This window comes from Ascaphus truei, chromosome 11 (genome assembly GCF_040206685.1).
Source record: "Ascaphus truei isolate aAscTru1 chromosome 11, aAscTru1.hap1, whole genome shotgun sequence".
Taxonomy (NCBI): domain Eukaryota; kingdom Metazoa; phylum Chordata; class Amphibia; order Anura; family Ascaphidae; genus Ascaphus; species Ascaphus truei.
Window position 1 is genome coordinate 18,453,360 of NC_134493.1, and position 23,505 is coordinate 18,476,864.

The following is a 23,505-nucleotide window of genomic DNA, read 5'->3' on the forward strand; positions in this document are numbered from 1 at the left end:
AATATGTGCTTACAAAACATTTGCTATGTCTTACTTCCCTAATATTCAAATAATAAATAATGTTTCCTAAAATTATCAATGTTCATCAGGTCATAATTGTTTGTGTCTTCTTATTAACATCATAAGTACACTCATGGCCTTTTCATGTTTTAGCAACAGTTGGATAAATTGCATGCCAACTTAACTCATGCATTGCACGGTACCACTTACAAAATATAAAATCTAACGAAAGATTCGTTTTATCGCAGCTCTCTGCAGTGAAGAGGGCTGTAAGTCTCACATTTCTTTCTGCTTCCCTTAACTTTGCAAAAGAAAAAAAAATGCAGTATTTCTGCAATATTTAGAAACAGCATTCTGTTACATCTTTGATTTTTTAATAACTGTTCAGACTATAGATGCAGTGTAAAATCTCTGTCTGCCTCACAATTTCATCAAATGTCTGGCAGCAATAATCAGGTTAGTGCAGACATAGATGTATAAGCATTTGAACTTCTTCCATCTATAACATAATCAATGTCTCATGTGAAATAACATTTTGTGAAATTAAACACACAGCTCAGCAACTTTTTCATATCTGTACTTGTCATTTTAACAGCCCAAAAAGTCTTTTTGACAAAATGCATTCATTTATTTCTAATATAAACATTTAGGCAGACAGGTCACATACTTTGGATAACATAAAGAAAGCCAATTGAGAAAGTACTACCCCAAATCCAACCCCTTATTCAAGTCCTATTTGTGAATTCTGTTTGTAAGTTTCCAGGCACTTTAGCTTGTCTTTGATAATCAAAACAAGTGATATGCAGTCTGGTCCTAGTTATATTTTTCCAAGCACCAAATGGAAGCTTGCATTTAAACTGTTAGAACTCTTAGAAACTGCAGTATGTTATGGAATGCTGCGCAAACATAGTCATTTCTCAAATCTAACTGAGGCACTTAAGTAAACTGAAAGACAATGTATATATTTTAACCAATGTTTGTACATAATAGTGAATTCTTTTTTAAAGATAGTGAAAATACTGTAGTTAAATGCATTTTATTCTTAATAAATTCATCATTTGTGTAGCTACATTTTACATTATATTTACATAATATTTATTTTTTAAGTGTCTTGGTTGCACAACTAGAGCAAAACTAGTGTAAACAAATTGCACCACATATGTCAAGGCGAAAAAAATCCCTTTACTGGCAATGAAAATAATGTTCTTTGATAAATGTAGTATTACTGTACTATTACACCAGTATTGCAGCTGGGAGACTTGGATCAATAGACCCGCAAGGGTCCATTCACTAAATTGTGGAAGCCATGACATTAGGAGGTCTCGAGTTAACCCCTCAGTCCCTTAATCACCCAACCACCAACCAATCAGACACAGGCTCTAAAGTTAGGGTTAAATGGCCAGTGCTTTATTATAAAACATACCCAAAGATACCAGCAGTGTCAGATTGCACCCACTCATACACTATTTGAATCCACCTGCATCTTACAAATGCCCAAGCCCACCAGCCATACCAGCCTAGCAGGAGATATGTAAAATACAACCCGGCAAACCAGAAAGACATCACGACACCGGTTGCCGTTGCCCCCGTCTAGCAACACCTTCCGGATCTTATTTCCTTAGGGAACTGCCAGATTTGAGCTGTGTAAGGGTTTTTTAAAACCTCTCAAAACAAAAACCATCAGGGACCTAAGAGATTTCCCTAGCAACCAATCTGAGACTACTAAACTGGGTTTCCTAAACCTCTGACTGTCCACAGGGGCAGGTGACATATGGTCCTTCTGTCCTCTGTTCCATTCCGGCCACCCGCGGTGACAGGTCTCCGGCCCGTTTGGGTAGAACAGCTTGAGGTGTGAATCAGGTCCATTGATCTGAGGGTGTGGCCATTACTGAGCCATCCTGAACAAATGGCTCTCACACCCCTAGCTTTTCAAGTCCAGACCTCTGAGTGGGACTGAGTGGCACCAGCTTGGTACACTGCACCAGCATATGTTGCAATACACTTTGCTAATAAAATATACCTTACACTCTGCAAAACCTGACCTACATTTTAATAAAAACCTCTCAGCTTTATCACTAGCTGCAGTGCCCCCTGACCTTATGCTAGGGAGCCCGGTACCGTTCTGGGGATACCATTCACCCCTATGTTATCTAGGTGTCCCTGCAGCTACAGGGACACTTTCCATCCCTGTTCCTCATTTTACTGTGCACAAAGCATATATCCCTTTATTAAATGTACTCTTTAATAAAATATACTTTTACACTTTGCATATCTTGCCACGCTCAGAGCACTGCTTTATGACACTAATATATATGCTGTATGTATGATGTGAGGGTGGGTTTTGGGTTATGCAGTTGTTGTTGCTTGGAGGTGTGGCTCTCCTCCCCATGATTTAGAGCTCGTCCCGCCCCACTTTCCAAATAGCAGTTTTATCATGATCCTGTGAATCACAGACCCAGTATGGTCTTTCTCCCTCCAGCAGAAGAGAGAGGTACATGAGAATGGTGCCAGGTAGTGTTAGGACCCGCAGATTGGTCATGCCGTGAAGTGGCTGCAGGCTTATAACCTTTTGGCCAAAGAGTTTAACTAAATGACCCTTTATCATGAGCAGATAAGCACTGAGATATTGTACTATTTGTTGTGTCATTTTGTATGATGCACTGGCCTTTCTGTTTTTGTTTATACTTTTACATTGTGTTTTGTATTAAAATGTCCAAGTCCACCTTTCTGGTGTCAGGGATAGAATAAGAATATATCCTCTCTACTCTTACTGGCCTTATCCCTTCCACACGGTAGAAACCTGACTTTAAATTTAGCACACAAATAAAAGCCTCACAGCTTTATCGCTGGGGCACCCCCTGAACTCCTATACTGATACAGGGAGACCTGGGCATATAACAGGCATCCCCATTTATACTAGGCACCCCGTGTATGTTGCAGGGATACATTGGTCCCTATGCCGATGTAGCCAGGTCTCCCCTGCACAGCAGCACCCCCCTCACCTCGTGTCCGATCGCGGGTGCCGCCGTGTCCAATGGCGGCCCCACCCGGCGATCGCAGAGGTGAGGGCGGTCAGGTCCCGGCTCGGGGGTTGCCAGGGACGCGTGCGGCCGGTTGCCAAGGCCGCACGCGCGTCACAGGGATCCTGGCGCTCCCGGAGCCGGGCTGCGAGGGCGCCGCCATTGCCCCTTAGCTCGCGCATGCGCAGTGATCGCGCAGGCGCAGGTAAGGCCCCAGAGCTAGAGAGAAGTCGCGAGAGAGTGAGGTTAGTCAGGGAAAGGTTGAGGCAGCCCCAGACAGTTTGCGCAGGCGCAGGAGAGGGAGGAAAAAGCCCGCGAAGCCCTAGCCATTCAGGGAAGGCTCTGAGCAGGGACTACAGATCCCAGGAGCCTCTGCGTGCCCCACGTGATGCCAGGGAGCCAATAGGGCTTAGGATCTCCAGGCAGGCAAGTGGATACATTTTGCGGGCTTGGACCACGTTAGGCAGTCAGAGACAGGAGCAGCCCAGGGAAGGAGGTAGGGTATGGGAGTCAGGGACTCCCTGTACTAGGCCAGCACCCCCAAGGCCCGAGATAGCTAAGTACCCCATTATAGTGAGTGTTGCCAGGGACTGCCCTAGGTTAAGGGACCCTGTCACTCAGGTTTGTCAGTTGGAGTCAGGGAGCTGTGAGGGAAGGAAGCTACTAGGTGCCTGTCTGCACAGGAAAGTATTGCAACAATCTGTCCGGGTTTGGCGCGAAAATCAGAGTCCCTCCCCTGTGATGTGAGTGACTCCGCGCAGAGCCAGAGCCCCTCCCTTGTAGGACTCGCCCTTCCTTCACATTTCACCAGGGGGAGCAAGCCCTGGGATTTGCAACCATATGTTGATGCAGTGATAAACTCTTTCTTCTCTGAGGATGAGATGTGGTATGAGGATGAGAGAGACTGTCAGGACATAAACCCCAATGTGTATGTGGCCTGGCGAGCGCCAGGAATAGATGGCCTTATGTTAATGTGCCCCTGCCTGCAATAAGCCTATGACAAGGGAGCCGACATGTCCCAGTTACCGCTAGACTTAAAGACGACTGAGGTAGGCGGAGAACCGGGTGTACAGTGCTTTAGTCCCACCTGTGACTGTCATAGAGGTGCACTGGCGTGGGAGCCCGAATGTGAATGCTGCGGTGTGCAGTTCTTGAAGCCTATTACACCCCAGGCTACGGAGCCAGTTGAGGAAGAAGCGGGGAAGCCTGACCCCTCTGCAAAAGTGAGTGACACTGCTAATCAGTCTGTCCTAATTCCAGAGGCCTCAGTGGACCCGGGTGTCCAAAACCATGTTGCAGAACCGGTTCCAGATCCTCTCAAAGGGGATGTCCTAGTGGTAGAGCAGGAACCTCCTGCCCAGCCCGCTAAGGAGCCAAGCGAACCATTGGCAGAGAAGAGCGCGACCGCAGTGGAGGTACCGGAGCACGCCAGATTTGTACCAACAACCACTGGCTGTATCGCAGAAGACCCCGGTGACTCCCTGGCAGAGGATCCTATCGTGATATCCGCAGAGGAAGAGGTTGAAGTCCCATCGGTGATGATGCGCCTACCGGCGAACCACCCCAGCGGTGATACAGAGGAGACAGAGGAATCACAGGGTAAGGTGTATATACCCCCACCTTCTTTTAGTGAGTCCAGCGACCAATCACTTGTGGTGATGCGCCTGACGGCGGGCCACTCTAGTGAAATCAACGAACCAACTATCTCGGCAGATACAGAACCTGCTGTGGGCCCGTGGGCCCTAGAGGAGGTGTATCCAGATGTTGCAGACCCTGCTGTGGGCCCGTGTGCCCTACAAGGGTCAGTCCGACCTACTACGATGGTACCATCGGTCCTAGGCTTGGGACCCGTACCTAACGAAGACAAGGGTGAGTCGACTGCCCCAGGGGTGTTGGGGGTGAGCCTCCAGGTGATCGTGGAGCACGATAGCTCCTTAAGTCTGGTCACCCGGGCGAATGGCTCCCCTCTGCATCGCGTCCTGGTGGAGGTATCCTCCTTAGAAGATAGCTGTCCAGTGGTGCGAGTGGACCAGTACCTATCGCCTATCGTCCAAGTGAAGAGAACACACTAAGTGCAGACAATAGTGTTCAAGGGTGAAATATTATGATGCTTGGCCCCTATGTGCTGCCTACTCACAGAATGTCAGTAGGATAAATACAGTGGCGGGATATGTAGAGTCTGGTGGGTCCCTTTAACAAGAGCTATATAACTATGTTGATCATACAGTGTGCTGTAGTATTTCCTTGGGGTGTATTCACATCCTCATTACTACTGTATGTAGATGGACTTAGATCTATCTATACCACTGAACTTTGTTAAATAAAAACATTTTATGCTTTTAATCATATAAAAATAAAGTTTTTTTAAATAGTTCTAAATTATATACAATTATATATTTTTGACAATTATATATTTTTGATAATTTTCTAATATATACATTTTAAATATATATTTTTATTATTATATTATCTTTTGCATATTTTGTATACCTCTTATCTTCTCCCCACCTCAAATAGCCTATTTCTATTATATTGCAACATATTTTATTATATTTTGCTGGATTTGTATATTTTAAGATAATTCCCCCAACTTCAATCCTGGTTTTTTACAATGACAATGTGAATACATCCAACCATGTTCACAGACCTCACACCAGCACTGCAGGGGTTAAGAATACCAGTAATTGAACAAGGTATATAAGGTAACATTAAAGGGGGGGTTACATACTCCTGACGAAGCCAGCCATTTCATTGGCGAAACGCGTAGAGTGGACCCGCCCAGGAAGTGAGAGGATTGGTGCCTGCGAGCTGTCAATCTGCTGCCGAACCGGAAGTGACGCGACGGAGCTGATCGTGCCCACCGGAAGTGACGCGTCGCGCCGGAGACACCGCTGGAGGAGATCCCCACACTGATATGGTGTAGAGGAAGCCAAGGGGAGCCTGTGGAAAAACCTATCTGGGACATCGGCGGTGCGGTGTCTGCGGCAACCACCCTTACACTCCCTATCACTTATATAGTGACAAACGCCTGTATTGATTTTAAACATTGTTATTATTATTATTATTATTATTATTATTGATTTTTTTATTATTACATAAAGTTTATCCTTATACCATTGATCTGCACCATGGAGGTCTGTCTTTATCTTTCCATGTACATCTGCTACTGACATCCCAGTCCTAGCTGCTTCCCGTTCACGTCCAGAGGGACCCACCAGACTCCACATATCCCGCCACTGTATTTATCCTACTGACATTCTGTGAGTAGGCAGCACATAGGGGCCAAGCATCATAATATTTCACCCTTGAACACTATTGTCTGCACTTAGTGTGTTTTTTTCTTTGTTGTTTTTTTTCCCTACATGCTCCCCCTGGGTTGAGAAAATACGTATTGATCATCTGGGACCAGTCAAGACAGTCCCTTCCAGAGGGTCTGAGCAGGGGGTTACAACTTATATTATATTCTCACTACTGCACTATTTTTAGTCACTATATTCTTTAAGATCACTATATGTGTGTTATATATATTCACTGTATTTTAAGTGATCACTAGTATTTGATTAGCGCCAGTTTTAACCAATCACTTTGTCACAAGTGAAGAGAACAGTCAGTCCCATCGTGGTGTCCAGTGAAGCGCAGATGGTACCGGACAGTATTCCAGAGGAAGAGGAATCCATCGCAAGCCAGTGGAGTGGTGAGGAACCTCCTTACTCCCCACCGGCTCCGGTGGAGGTGGTCGTGAAAAATGCTCCCACTAACGTTCATGCTGAGCAGAAGAACGTAACTTGACATCTGTGTGTCATCACAACTGAACCGAGTGCGAGCCCGTGTGCTCCGACACAAGTGGTCCCAGGACTGGGATCCAACGCTCCCGAGGTTCCAGCCAGTAAGTGGACTGCCCCAGAAGTGCCGGGGACAGGTCCTGAGATAGCCGAGGTGGGAACTGACAGCGTCCCCGAGGACCTGTTGGCCACCGGGAATCACCGCAGTGGTAAGGTATCTACCCTTTACCCCCTGCCAGGTGAAACAGAGACTTTGAGGAAAGAGACATTGTCCGTTTCTCGCTTCCCAGTGGAAGTCTCGCCAATATATAGGGACAAAGACTGTGTAAAGAGGGATTCAGGGAAAGCTGCCTCTTTTAAGCCCATAAATGAGCATTTCATTCACCACGTAGTGGACCGCGGGAAAGGTCCTGGCCTCCTGGTCTACCGCATCCATGCCACGGATGACCGGGTAAAGGCCTGGTTAAAAGACATTGTACTCTTCCGTCCACCAGGGGGAGGAATGAGTACGGAACCGGTGACTGTTGCCCTCAAGTGTGCTCTCCAAGAGATTCTTCTGGGGGAGGCTCACGGATGCAAAAGTGAGGTACCCCCACATGATCAGTTAGGGGCACCCCACCAATGGTCTCAGCTCGTTTCAGTCATTCCATGTGAAGTGCATTGTAACCTGAAGTGTATAGTCGACCTGCTAAGTGTACCAATTATGCCATGCAAATTTTTATTGTGTAAACTTATGTCAGGGTGTGTCGTTCCCCAAGCGAGGGCGTTGGATTTTTCACCAGGGGGAGGATGTAGCCAGGTCTCCCCTGCACAGCAGCACCCCCCTCACCTCGTGTCCGATCGCGGGTGCCGCCGAGTCCAATGGCGGCCCCACCCGGCGATCGCAGAGGTGAGGGCGGTCAGGTCCCGGCTCGGGGGTTGCCAGGGACGCGTGCGGCCGGTTGCCAAGGCCGCACGCGCGTCACAGGGATCCTGGCGCTCCCGGAGCCGGGCTGCGAGGGCGCCGCCATTGCCCCTTAGCTCGCGCATGCGCAGTGATCGCGCAGGCGCAGGTAAGGCCCCAGAGCTAGGGAGAAGTCGCGCGAGAGTGAGGTTAGTCAGGGAAAGGTTGAGGCAGCCCCAGACAGTTTGCGCAGGCGCAGGAGAGGGAGGAAAAAGCCCGTGAAGCCCTAGCCATTCAGGGGAGGCTCTGAGCAGGGACTACAGATCCCAGGAGCCTCTGCGTGCCCCACGTGATGCCAGGGAGCCAATAGGGCTTAGGATCTCCAGGCAGGCAAGTGGATACATTTTGCGGGCTTGGACCACGTTAGGCAGTCAGAGACAGGAGCAGCCCAGGGAAGGAGGTAGGGTATGGGAGTCAGGGACTCCCTGTACTAGGCCAGCACCCCCAAGGCCCGAGATAGCTAAGTACCCCATTATAGTGAGTGTTGCCAGGGACTGCCCTAGGTTAAGGGACCCTGTCACTCAGGTTTGTCAGTTGGAGTCAGGGAGCTGTGAGGGAAGGAAGCTACTAGGTGCCAGTCTGCACAGGAAAGTATTGCAACAATCTGTCCGGGTTTGGCGCGAAAATCAGGGTCCCTCCCCTGTGATGTGAGTGACACCCCAGGTAGGCCCCAACTCCCCACATAGGTACCCACACCCCTGAGGGAGGCCCAAGATAGGGACGCTGTCCTTAGTGTAGTGCTGCCTTGTCAGAGTCACGGCTGTCAGTGCTGTGAGGTCTGACAGGCAGGCACAGTGTTGTGTAGCACGTTGGCTGCACACATCCAGTGGGTCACAGCTTGTTGCTGCAGGCGCTGGGATTAGTTTAGTAACAGTCAGGATTGGGAAGAGTTAGGGGAGTGGGGAAGGTTATTAACCCCTGTAGACACCTAGGAGTTTCCCCCAAAGCCATTTCAGGTTGCTGTGCTGTAGGGACGGCCTATAGTATAGCGCGTGACACTTAGTGCTGTAGGGACAGGTCCTATGTTAGGGATCCTGTCACAGTAGGGTAGATTAGATAGGGACACAGCGGACACTGCGGTTCCTGCTAAAAGGTTCGGATCCAAGTTGGGGTCCTCAGAGACTGTTTCAGGGTGGGATTGCCTTCGGCGGTCCGCGTGCAAAGAGTCCGGTTGGGGATCAGATGACGTCATCCTACGACTGATCCTTTGTGAAGTTGTTGCTGATCCGAGCACTGGAGTGCTCGGCAGGTACTATACAGTTCTAAGTTCACCAACGGGCCCTTAGCGTAATTGTGGCTGCGCAGTCACCCATTGCCTCTCTCTGCAAGAGTGCGGGACATTGGGTGGGGTTCTTTGGACACTGGGTGGGATCACCTGGTGTTGGGGAAGCGTCCTGCGGGACGTCGCAGTAAGTGTCTCCTCGAGAGAGGGACACCGGTTCTGATATGTTATGATGTTATTGCCGTGATATGTGTTATATGCTGTTCCCAGTAAATGCTATTAGTTAATATATATATCACTGTGTGTGAGTATTGATTATTTGTATGTGTCCTGCGAGGAACCACTCCCCCTATGGTGGGAGCCATCGCAGGTGGAGGCGCTGAATTGAGTAAGTGGTTACCCCTAGTATATAGTGCCCCAGGTTCCCCGTGGCGGAAGCTCAGCCCTCCTGTGAGCCAACAGGTAACGCACCACACACCTAGTAACATTGTATGTTCCCTTTCACCCCACACTATATCTGCGATTGGGGGGGGGGGGAATACCCGTTACACCCCTTTTTACCTTTCCCATTTGTGCTGAAGCAGGGAACACTGGCGGTGAGTCGCAAGAACGTTTTCAGGGTAGGATTTTGACCGGAGCACTGTGCTCCCATGTAACCGGGAATCCTACCTGATTCCCGGGTACATCTTTCTGGTATCCCGTAACTCAGGGACCCTGCTACATAGCCACAAGCTGGCAAGGCTTACTCTGCAAAACACACTCTGAAACTCATAGCCAGCAATCTCCTGGTCCCAGCACCGCTGAAAAGGTAAAAACACAAAAAATCTCTAATGTCGCATATTTTACATTTACACCTGGTAATGCATATGCAGACCCTGGGTCCAAGAGCTGACTCTCTAGGACCCCAAAACGTGGATCAGGAGTAACCAGATGGGCTTGACCTTTATAATTGAGCCCAGTTTCCCCCTCGCCATCACAATTGCTGTTGCATATAACTTTAGTTTGTCTAGGGTTTCACTTAGCACTTTGTGCCCCCTTGTTTTTGGATGTAAAGACACTGACTGGCACTGAGTTTGAAACAGGGGGACCTGGTTTAATTCCTGGTGTCGGCTCCTTGTGACCTTGGGCCTGTGCCTCAGGCATCAAAAAATAGATTGTACGCTCCACGGGGCAGGGACCTGTGCCTACAAAATGTCTCTGTAATGCGCTACGTAAAACTAGCAGCGCTATACAAGAACATGCTAAAAATATAAATAAGTGGATGGAACACTGCTTAAAGTTGCTACGTCCACGTTCTGTGAGATCACACCTACAGTATACTGTTTGCAGTGCACTCTGATCAGAAGTGCTATACACATGTAGCAAAGCTTAGTGTCTTCTGTGTTGCAGCACAGAAGGATTAACCATGTGGGGGTTTCATTTAGATGCAAGAGTTTTAGTAGGGGATAGTAATTCTTGCTGCGTCTGTAGTGGGATTATGAATAGTTTGACGTTTGTACTGACATGATGCATGGTAAGTAATTGGAACCCATACTGTTTTCTACCAAATGTAGAGTCCATATGAGTTCCACCAACTGTGTCATAATAACTTTAGAACAACAAAGGAATTCTCCCACCATACACTCTGTTTCACATTATATAGAGAGAATACAATTTTTTTATAATATTTTTTTGCAGTGCGGCTTCACGTTATATGAAAATACATATATATATATATTTATATATATTATATATATTACGCATTTGATAATTAAGTAGGATTCTGTACGGTTGCCTATACTAGCAAATGTGCTATATACTATTAAAACTATTTCATCTGAGGTCAATAATGGTGTTAAGGAAACGCATCTTAAAAAATGAATGTGCAAGATAAGGGTGCTTTTCAAGACTTACATTTTTTTTAACATTAAGAGGTAAAAAAGCTTAAGAGCCAATTCATTAAATTGCAAGAATGGGGTTTTCATGTGAAATATATACTGTATTCATCAGTTTTCACACGCCCAAATCTTATGAAAATGGCATTGCAGTTTTCCACCGCATCAAAAGGAGATTTGTGACCTAATTTATACAACAAAAGACAAAAGCCCCAATGCTTGAACCAGAGAGGGAGATAGCTTGTACAGCATGGGAGGAGGAGCCAGAGGTCTGGGAAGGCTTAGAAGAGGAGCATGTGCGCGCGCCCTCTGTAAGGTTAGAGTGCGCATGCACAGGCTGTGTCAAGAGGCGCGCGGAGCGCTGTGCCGCGGGGGCACCCGCCGAGGGTGGGGAGAGAACCGGAGGTGTGTTTGCAGGAGGTAAGGGGACCGGAGCGGGAGCAGAGGGAGGCTGTGAGTGGGGAGAACTGCAGAGGGAAACGGGAGTTTGAGAAGACGCGCGCGCCCTGCGTGGAATGCGGGCAGACGCTGGGAGAGCGTCAGGGGATGCCGCAGAGGGACAGATGCGGGAGGAAGAAGGAGGAACAGAACGGGAAGGCAAGGAAGGGATATCAGAGGCAGGGGGAAGCGCAGCGCCAGGGATACATGGAGGGGAAGGAATCCCCTGAACCGTCACAGTATCCCCACCTTGAGGATCGATCTCTGGGCGATCCAGCCATGGTTTCTGGGGAAATTTCTGATGGAATTGCCGGAGGAGTTTGGGGGCATGTATGTGGCGTGACGGAACCCATAAACGCTCTTCTGGACCATACCCCTTCCAATGGACGAGAAATTGAAGGTTATTTCTGGACCAATGGGAGTCGATTAAGGAGTGAATTTCGTACTCTTGCTGTCCTAGAGTGGTCACCGGGTTGGGTTTTCGGGAAGGATCCGGGAAGTGAGAGCTCTGGATGAAAGGTAAGTGAGTAAGGATATATGGAATACAGAAGGAATCATGGTGTGAGGCAGTGCTAGCCGGTAGGAGACCAGATTGATCCTTTCTACTATTTTGAAAGGGCCCAAAAATCTCGGGGACAATTTTGGAGACGGAGTTTTGAGCCTAATCTTATTTGAGGACAACCACACTCTGTCTCCGGGTCTCAACGAAGGATCTGGTTGGCGACGTCGATCTGCCTTAGTTTTTTGTCTTAAGACAGCAGTTTGTAGAGTCTTAAGCATCCTCCTCCAAGAATTCTGAAGGGTAGTAACGTGGGAGTCCGCTGCAGGAACGCCAGAAGGAGGGGGGGGGAGGAGAGGGGAAGACTGCTAGGGTGAAAACCGAAATTGATGAAAAAAGGAGACTCGTGTAGATTCATTCTTAAGAGAGTTGATAGAAAATTCGGCCCACGGTAACAGGTCCACCCAGTTGTCTTGAGACTCGGAGACAAAACATCTGAGACACTGCTCTAATGTCTGATTCATCCTTTCAGTCTGACCATTGGTCTGAGGGTGATATCCGGAAGAAAAAAGAAGGGAAATCCCAAGTCTCTGGGAAAACGCACGCCAGAACTTAGAGATGAATTGAGAACCTCTGTCAGAAACAATCGAAATGGGAATGCCGTGTAGTCTGAAAATTTCCTTGAAAAAAATATCAGCCAAAGTAGCAGAATTAGGAAGACCCTTGAGGGGAATAAAGTGTGAGTGTTTAGAAAATCTGTCTAGCACAACAAGAATGGTATTCATTCCCTTAGAATTGGGAAGTTCGACAATGAAGTCCATAGAGATGTATTTTCAAGGTTGCTCCGGGATAGGAAGAGGCATGAGAATACCCGAAGGTTTGTGATGGGCAGATTTACTCTGGGCACATACCGGACAAGCACTAGTGAAATCAAAAATGTCCTTGTTCATCTTAGGCCACCAAAATGTCTGTTTAATAAGATCCGCTGTCCTCTTGAAGCCTGGATGACCGGCCGATCTAGAAGAATGTCCCCAAAGTAAGATCTTGTGGCGAAATCATGGAGCTGCGTATAAGCGTCCCTCTGGTACCGTGAACCTGCTGGGAATGTGAACCTGGGCTTTGTTGATTTCATCAAACATATCGAAATTATTGGCAGAGATTATGCACTTGGCAGGAAGAATAGGTTCCGTGGACTCATTGGAATCGTTCTCCGTGGCGAAACTGGCGAGAGAGAGCGTCCGCTTTGATATTTTTGGTACCTGGAATATACGAAATGGTATAGTTGAAACGGGAAAAAAAAAGAGACCAGCGGGCCTGACGGGATCCTAATCGTCGAGCCCCTCGATATACAGCAAATTTTTGGGGTCGGTGAGGATGGCAATAGGTTCCTTGGTGCCTTCTAAAAGATGCCTCCACTCCTGAAGAGCCAATTTAATGGCCAATAGCTCACGATTCCCAACATCATAATTTCTCTATTCAGACGAGAATTTCCGAGAAAAAAAATCACAGGGATGGAGTTTTTCTTGGGGAGAGGATCTCTGAGGAAGAACTTCACCAGCTCCCACATCCGAGGCGTCAACCTCCAATGTGAAGGGAGGGGAGGTATCCGGGTGACGTAGGATGGGTGCAGAGACGAAGGCCTTTTTGAGAAACTCGAATGCGTCAATGGCTTCGGGAGACCAAGACGTGGGGTCGGCACCTTTTTTGGTCAAGGCAGTGATGGGGAGAGCAATGGAAGAAAAATTACGGATGAATTTCCTGTAATAATTGGCAAAGCCGAGAAAACGCTGCACGGCCTTGCGAGATTTTGGCAGCGGCCAGTCGAGAACAGACTTCAATTTCTCTGCGTCCATAGAAAAACCTTGGTTAGAGATAATATAGCCTAAGTAGGCAGTAGACATCAGGTGGAACAAACATTTCTCCATCTTGGCATATAGGCGGTTAGCCCAGAGCCTAGAAAGCACCAGTTTGGTATGGTGAATGTGTTAATCTAAGTTTTTAGAAAAAATGAGAATGTCATCCAAGTATACAATAACAAATGTTCCCAATACATCCCGGAAGATGTCGTTCATGAACTCTTGGAAGACGGCAGGAGCATTGCATAAACCAAAGGGCATTACTAGATACTCATAATGTCCAGATCCCGTAATAAACGCGGTTTTCCACTCGTCCCCCTCCCTTATGCTCTTAAATCGAGCTTGGAGAAGATAGAGGCTCCTTGGAGACGATTGAAAAGTTCAGAGATTAAGGGAAGGGGGTACCGATTCTTTACCGTGATTTTGTTGAGTCCGCGAAAGTCAATACAGGGTCTTAGTGATTCATCCTTCTTCACGAAGAAGACGCCTGCCCCAGCGGGAGAAGTAGAATTGCGGATGAATCCTTTCTCCAAATTTTCTTGGATGTAAGACGTCATAGCCTCAGTTTCTGGAACGGACAAAGGGTAAGATTTCGACTTTGGGAGGATGGTTCCTGGAATTAAATCTATAGGACAATCGTATGGACGATGTGGAGGCAGAACTTCTGCCTGTACTTTTTTGAACACATCCAGGAACTCATGATACACAGTCAGGAGAATCGAGAGATTGGAAGGAACGGAATCCAAACCGGCGAGCACCGCAACAGGAGGAGACGTAGAGACTGACTCAGCGGAGGAAGGCCACTGGATAGGTAAGGTGCCGGTCCAATCAATGCGCGGAATGTGGAGTTGCAGCCAAGGGAATCCTAAAATAAACTGAACGGTGGCAGAGTGGAAGATATCAAAAACTATTACCTCCTTATGACCGTCGGCCAAGGTCAAAGTGAGAGGAATGGTCTGGCTGGAGCGGGTGACCATCGATAGCCTCGAGACCAATGGTGCTTTTCTCTTGACCAGGGGAATTTGGTTCTCGGAGGCGAAGGTTTGATCCAGGAAGTTACCGCCAGATCCAGAGTCAATGAAAGCTTTTACTTCCAGTAGGAGGTCAGGGCCCTCCAGCATAGCAGGAAGCATGAACTTCTTTGGGAGATCCTCAGGGAGAGAGGGGCAAGAAGAGACAGTACCCAGTAGAAGTCCCTCTACCTTTACTGGGTGTTCCCGTTTCCCAGCTTCAGGGAACAGTTCTGGAGGCGATGTTCCGAAGAACCACAGTAGAAACAGAGTCCCTTCTGACGGCGTCGCATTCTCTCCGCGGCCCGAAGTTGTTGGCTACCGATTTGCATCGGCTCTGGGGCGTCCAATGCCAGGAGAGGCGAAGAGGGCGACCTGTGAGAGACAACAGGGGAAGAAAGAGAACGGGAACAGTGTCTCTCATGCCGTCGTTCCTGGGTGTGTTGGTCCATTCGTATACTGAGAGTAATCAGTTCCTCCAGGGAGGAAGGCCAGGCATAAGTTGCAAGATCATCCTTCAAGGTGTCAGAGAGACCGTGCCAGTATGCGGCGGCGAGTGCCTCATCATTCCATTGAGTCTCCGCGGCGAGGGTATGGAACTCGATCGCGTACTTGGCAGCAGATCTTCGAGCCTGTGAGATATGAAAGAGAGAGAAGGCGGCCGTCTCCTGTCATGCGGGAGTATCAAACACTTGCTGAAATTCAAGCCTAAATTTAGGGTAATCTTGGGTTAATTCAGTCTTATGTTCCCAGAGGGGAGAAGCCCAAGCGAGGGCATCGCCGGTGAGCAAGGCATAAATGTAAGCCATCTTAGAGCGGCCGGTAGGAAACTGAGAGGGGGACATTTCGAATTGCACCTCGCATTGGTTTAGAAATCCGCGGCAAGCGAGGGGGTCCCCATCATACCGGTTGGGAGGTGGAATACGGGGTCCAGCATTACCATAAGTCATAGCAACAGGGGGTGACAGAGCCACTGGAGTTTCCTGGATAGAGAGGTTAGCAAGTTGCTGGGAAACAGTGGTCAACTGGTTGCTCAAAAATTGTAAATGTTCCAAAGAAACACCTTGACCCACCTCAGTGGGGTCTGCATTTGTTGGGCTCTGCATAATGTAACGCCTGTATGCCCGCAGACCTGGCCAGTCCCCAGTACTGAGGTGGGTAGGGTTAAAACACGCACCCACAGCAGTGAGGGCGTACCCGGAGTGTGGTAATGCGTTGCCGGGCCTGTAGAAAGATGGTTAAAGTATACTTGCAATGCCTTGGGATATAGAGTTCGGATAGTGATGTCCGTGTACTAGAGTCTAGGGCAATAGAGAGCAGGATAGTGATGTCCGTAAGCCAGAGTCCAGGGATAACAGAAGTCAGCAAGGTCGTGTCCGTAAGCAGGGTTCAAGGGCAGGAGAGAGCAGGGTAATCCAGTACAAAGCAGAGGTCAAGCCAGGGAGATCCAAGGGTAAGCAGGAGCAGGAACAAACGCTGAAAGACACAGGAGAGCCAAGCATAGGACTGCACACACAGAGGTTACAAGAAGCTATGCAGAGCAATGAGCTAGAGGACAGACAGGGGTTATAAAGGAGGGAACACCAATGGGAGAGAGAGGAGGAGCAGAGAGTGAAGTGAGAGGCAGCAGGGATAGGTGAGAAGGAGAGAGGGAGGAGACAGGTGAACCAGAGAGGGAGATAGCTTGTACAGCATGGAAGGAGGAGCCAGAGTTCTGGGAAGGCTTAGAAGAGGAGCGTGTGCGTGCGCCCTCTGTAAGGTTCCCCTTTGGGGAATGTGAGCAGACGCTGGGAGAGCGTCAGGGGATGCCACAGAGGGACGGATGCAGGAGGAAGAAGGGAGAACAGAACAGGGAAGCAAGGAAGGTATATCAGAGGCAGGGGGAAGCGCAGTGCCAGGGATACATGGAGGGGAAGGAATCCCCTGAACCGTCACAGACCCTTAGAAAAGGGTATTCCTTGGTGAGGTTACGGATTTAAAGTTACTTTATCCAAGAGCAGAGTGACAGATAAGTATTTATTTATATTTATTTTATTTCACACGGAAATAGGCGGGAGAATGATAGTAATATTCTTCTTTCCTCATTTGCCTCCAAAATACTTGACCTCATATTCATATTTATTTGAAACCATCTGACCAAGAGTTTTATGAGTTGCAGACACCAAAACCACTGATGAAAGTCTCATGTTTAAAAGTAAAACTTTTATAGCACAGTTTACAGTCACAATGATATACAATATAGGCTATTTCACTCAATAATCGTACAAATTGTGTGTGCTCTTCTGTCATGTATTTCAATGCTTGCTGGGGTTCTGTGTGTTGTTTGTTAACTTTTTTTTAGCTGTCTCAGCATCTGGAGGTTAGTGGCTCCTACTTCCCAGGGTTTTAAGCGCGCCCCTCCCCACTTCCCAAGTCAGCAGGTCTTTTTCATTCTACTGGATATATTGTATTGTATTGTATGTCTTTATTTATAAAGCGCAAAAAGTGTACTCAGCGCTTCACAAAGAATTCAGTACAGGGAATTATAATTATACAATAAATGCAGCAAAATCAGACAATAGAAAAGGAAATCCCTGCCCCGAAGAGCTTACAATCTAAGAGGTTTAGTGGGAAATTTACAGAGACAGTAGGTGAGGGAGTAAGTGCTGTAGATGGCAGTGCTTGGTCACAATGTGTGGTAGGAGTGACTGAGTGTTGGACAATAGCCATGAGTGCAGGCTATTGGGATACTTGATTTGTGGGGTGAGATTTAAGGCTGGTCAGTATTAAATGAAAAGGTTAACACGATTTACAGGGGAAGAGATGGCAGGGATGCATGAGTGAGATCAGGTGTGTATGTCTGACTTCAGGCTATGGGGAGATCCCCAGCAGTGGGAAGGAGTAGACAGAGGGTGTGAATAGAGGATTTGTGTGGATGTTTTTTATTGAGGGGTATAGAAGTTGTTGGGAGAGGGGTGTATAAATAATGGTGCAGTGGGGAGTGGGGATGTTGGAGAGAACAGAGACATTCACAAAGGAGTGAGGAAACAGTAAACGGAAAAAGCAGTAGGGAGGGCATAGTAAGATGCAGGAGGAGAGACTTAACAGGTAATGGAGTTGAAAGTGAACAAATCACAGATGTTAAAAGAGAATGTCTCACAGTGGCAAAGTTGCAATGCAGAGTCCAGATCTTCCTCCAATGTTCAACTCCAAAATTAACTCTTGTAGAGACTTTAGATATGACACATGATGTGAATCTTTTGATGTTACACAGCCATATGGCTCACAGACAAGTTACACTGACTTAAGTACCCTAATCACATGCATTTGACTAACACTTAAGGGAGGGGTTTGCCTAATCAACTCAGACACACCAAATCGTTAATTAGATTATCAATTCTCTCTCAATTGATTGGAGTCAGCATACAGACACATACTTTAGATATGGCACTTAAGATGTGACTCTTTTGATGTTACACAGCCATATATAGATATAGATCCAATATTGGTCTTTCTCCCTCCTAATAGAGGTAAATGAGAATTTTAATCCTAATATAGGTACAGTACATAAGTATTTTATCTAGTAGTGTTAGGACCAGAGAACTGGGTCTGCCTTGTCGTGGCTCTCACGCTTACTATGCTTTGGCCAAAGGGTTAAACTAAATGGCCCTTTTCAAGAGAATATATAAGTATTTTACTGTGTATTTCTGTCATATTGGATGTAGCATTGGGCTTCTCTGTAGCTTGTTGTATGTATTTCAATGGGCCAAATATTTAGAAAAGTATTTACTCTGTGATCAAGTTGTTAGATAAAACTGTATGCTACAATTACAATATTATTTGTGATGAATTATCATCATTCAGTAAACTTTGTATGTAATCTAGGTTCATTAAAAAAGAAAACTTTCCTTACACTGCTGTTAAGATGTAAGATGTTTCCTTTATTGCTGAAGCAGGGAAATAGTTACTGAAATTTGAACAATTTTTGGCTTATTTCACTAGATTTAGCAGCCTACAGCAGGCTGAACTCTGGGGTCTGCTCTGAAAGGTTTTAGAAGTTGAAAGGAGGGATGATTAATGGTTTCCATTTGGAGGCCTAAGCCCAGAATGGATTGTACTCACACTGCAGCTACACCACAAAGTTTTTGTTTGGGTTGTGTGTAAGCATTCCACAATATTGTAATTTGGAAAAAAAACCTCATAACTTCTATAAACTATTCCTAAAGCTCCCTCTGGTGCTTTTTTATGGATGATGCTTATGCCAAGAAGAAAAAAAATTGCTCCATTCTTGCTGTTTCCTAAATAACCAATTTAGATTGAGTAAGCCATTCACAATAATGCATGTTAATTAACTAGCAATTGATACTTAAAAGAATACTTATCGGGTTTTTGCATAAGATAAATCCAGCAGCTATGCATAATTAATTCCGAATGACACAGGGAACAAATGTGTGCGTTACTTGCTTAACATAATAATAACGTAAGAAATGTTTACAAGATTCAATTAACATTTAACAAGACATCTCAAAGCAAGTTAATTATCAATGACTTATTAAAAAATAAAGTATGTTCATATAGAAGGTTTCCGAAGAGTAATTATTTGTAGTGACAAAATGACAATAGTGCTAATATATTATTCCATTGAGTAAAACATTTTTTTAGCATTTCAAAATTGTCATCCTCTTTGGCAGACAGCACTGTGTATATTTAGAGATAACAGAAAGTTTAACAGTTTGGATACCAATTTGATATTGTTATTTTGGGGGGTGTTTTTTATTTTCAAATTGGTATTGCCCTAATATCTTAGTCCCAAAGCTTATCCCTGAGTGGATAAGGTTACTACAATGTTAACCAGATACTGTATGTCAATAGTTAATAAATAAAAGGTGGGTGTTCTGAACCAAAACATTTGAATGGTAAAAATATTGACTCTCATTGAGACTCGATCGTTTATACTAAACATTAGTGAGAATTTGCTTATTTTGGAGATTATATATAGGGCTCAGACACAATGTTTCACTCACTGATTGGTGATTTTTTTCCTTAAAGCTTTAGAAATGTCAAATTCCCAAACTCATTTTGAGACATTAATAAGCTTTGGCAAAAAAGAAACGCGCAGGAACAAAAGCGCACTTTTTTTTGCAATTGCATCTAGGATAGTTAAGCACGTTTCTAGTAATCATATGCAAAAATAACGGACATAATTAAGCTCATTAAAATAGTGTTACAGTTACGTTATTTCAGGAAAATGTCTGTTACTAGTTTAAATCAATTGAATATAATTAACACATGTCAATTTGCATATTTCCCAGGTATCTCAGGGGCATTCCAAAGGTAAACAGAACACAAAACCCCAGCAAGCTCTTTTTGGGAACCCCTGAGCCCCCAGAAAATATATGTATGTATTTAAGTGTCAAAATGGAGTGCTATTGAGCGTGGCATATGTATACAACAGACGACAGGGAAGCCCAATGCTACATCCAACATGACAGAAATACACAGTAAAATACTTATATATTCTCTTGAAAAAGGGTCATTTAGTTTAACCCTTTGGTCAAAGCGTTGTAAGCTTGCGAGCCACGACAAGGCAGACACCTGTTCGCAAGTCCTAACACTACCAGATAAAATACTAATATACCTCTATTAGGATTAAAATTCTCATTTATCTCTATTAGGAGGGAGAAAGACCACAGTGGGTCTATATCCAGTAAAATGAAAGGACCTACTAACTTGGGAAGTGGGGAGGGGTGGGCTTAAAACCTGGGAAGGAGGAGCCACCAACCCCCAACAGCTGAAACAGCATTCCAAAGGTATCTTCCCCATGTGGGGTATATGTTAAGTACAGTAGTTATCTCACTTTCTTACCCCCCCCCCCCCCCATCTCTTTCCCACATTATCTCTTTCTTCCTACACCCTCCCTATTACCCCCTTTCATATACAATAATTGCTATCACAAATAATGCAATTTGATGTTAAGGTAGGAGATAATACTGGTTACCAGTACATTATTTGCTTTAGTTAATACCGTGTTAGGATTAACGTTTGATACCTGACATTAAATAGACTGGATTTCGTGAATCTCGCAGTGTCTTGTTGTCACTGCGGAACCCCTATTTATTCTGTTTAGAAGCTGTTTAGTACTCTTTGTTTTGATGTAGCTGAACTCTTCTCCAGCAATGGGAAGTAGTTTTTACATCATGTTGATAAGAGGCCAATTATGGGGTTAGACATGAGCTAAATATCCATTGTAAATTAATGTTACAGTGTGCTACAGTTGGATAAATATGCCCTATATTAGGAGCAACTATAAAGATTCTTTTTTTTGTCATAAGCAATATTATCTTATCTGTAGGTTACTTTCAGCTCTAAATAGGGGATATATTGTTTAAGTCTAGTGCTCCAAATTGCAGCAAAAGGGTTAAGATATGGAAGATTGGGATGATGTTGATATTATAGCAATTTATGCTTTTTTATAATGTAAAGTTAAAGCACCATAGGAATCTATAGGAATTTGTGTTATTGTGCTTCCTTACACTGGCGACACACTTTATTCGAGCTCGGCTAGTCCCACGAATTCGGGTATACCCGGGTGTATTGAGGTTTGTGACTGTTTTCTGCCCGAGTGCATTGAGTTATTTTCCGGCAGGGATTGAAGCACTTTATTCCCGCTGGCTGCAATACTGCACAGTACATATATATATACTGCATTACAATTCATGAATTTATGCCATCTGGTAGACACGCGAAGCATTGCAGCCTATTAAATCCTAATCATTATCATTTAACAGATCAGCCGCCCATCAGCCAGGCATGAACCCAGGCTGGCAAGGCAAATGCAACGGGGCTTGTCAGAGGTGAGGAGCGGCGCATTCCAGGTATCTGCCAGGTACATACCGGGTATTTGCTCGAATAAAGTGTGTCGGTGCAGTATGTAGACATTGTTGAAGAAAATATCCTTCTTAGAAATTCATAAAAAGAAGTAGTTGGTGTGAAGGTAAAAAAATTCAATTCTCACTTTAACTAATTAATAATTTGTGGGGGTCTTTATAAGTGTTTTCCCTATTTTTTATTAATAATACTTTTTTTTTAACACATTGAAAGGACAGAGCTATAAATGCATTACATAAAGAAATTGCAACCAAAGAATCATCAAATACGTACAAACTAAACCTTTATATCACAGCATTACCAACACGACAAAGAATATCCCTCATAAAATGGCATCTGAATATATACAGTACATGCTGCTTCCTGGAATGTTAAGAAATTATACAGCCCAATCAAAAGCTAAATGATACAAACAGGATTGTACTTTTACATGACTAAGTCTTCAACAAAAGGTATTCCTGAATTATCGCTGGTAGTTTTTTTTTTAAGTAATTAGCCTGAAAGATGCTACAGACACAAATGATATAGATACAGATGGAGCACAACTCCGTCTTCTCAGAGTGGCGGTAATGCCCAGCCCCCCGGCCCCGCACCAACACTGCGGCCCAGCCCCCCGGCCCCGCACCAACACTGCGGCACAGCCCTTCTCATTGCCGCTGCTGTTTTTCCGCAGCTTGTGGGAAACCTTGTAGAGGCAACTTTGAGAAATAGATAAAATGTGAGTATTTAATTCCTCTCTAGGGAAAAGTCCAGCATCGTATCATTCCCTGAAGGCAAAAGGGCCTACAGTATTCAATATTATCTGAAAAAACAGCTTCATCGTCATCAGAAATCTTTACTACTCAGTGCAGTATACCTTTGTTAAAAATGTCTTCTCCCTTAATAAAAATAGTTAGGCATGGTCTTCAAACAAAAAAGGTACGTCATTAACATTTGAAAACATTCTAAAAATGAGAAAAGTGGTAAAAAATTAATTTCACTACAAGCACGCAATATTTTTACAAGCACCGACCCATTCAGCCCTGTATAAGCAGCCTTTTCCCCAATTGACAAAACATATATGGTAAATAGTACAAAGTTTAAATACTTCAATAATAATAATAATAACTTGGTTATTTAGTTTAACCCTTTGGCCAAAGCGTCATAAGCCTGCATACCAAACGTCAAGGTATAACCAAAAATGCAGGTCCTACACTACACTGTGAACCCTTTTTTTTTGGTTATACCTTGACGTTTGGTATGCAGGCTTACGATGCTTTGGCCAAAGGATTAAACTAAATAACCAAGTTATTATTATTGAAGTATTTAAACGTTATACTATTTACCATATATGTTTTGTCAATTGGACGGAGCATTGGGCACCCCTGTCTTTTGTGGTATAATTTTTCTACATAGCCATTTTCCTAACCTCTACAATATGATCACGATTATGGGTTATACTTACTAAGTGATATTAAGGATCAATATACTGTACTGTAAATACAAATATAGATTAAAGTATCGGTCATCTAAATTTAGCATAGGTTGAACTTAATGGACGTACGTCTTTTTACAACCTCATCTACTACTGTATGTAACTACAGTATGTAAGTCATAAAACAACTTACACCCCATTCGAAGCATATGGGCAGCAATATGTCTTATGACCTAACACTGATTAGTAAATATGACTCTTTATGCTTCAAACATATTTTTATAGAACCTACTGTAGCCAATCACATAAGTAAATATTTTTGGGAAGTTTTCCTTACATTTTGAAAACACATACATAGGCAATATATCAGTTAATGTCATCATGCATATGTTTCCAATCAAATAGCATTCTATTGTGGGCAGAGTGGCTGCAGAACTGTCACACATTGCACTAAGACAGTGATATTACTTAGAAATTGCTATCCTATCTACAGTAGCACATGCTGAAGATAGGAAGTTTGGTTTGAGCCATGTGTAAAGGATAAGTAAATGTAAAAATACTTATATGACAAGTATTATTG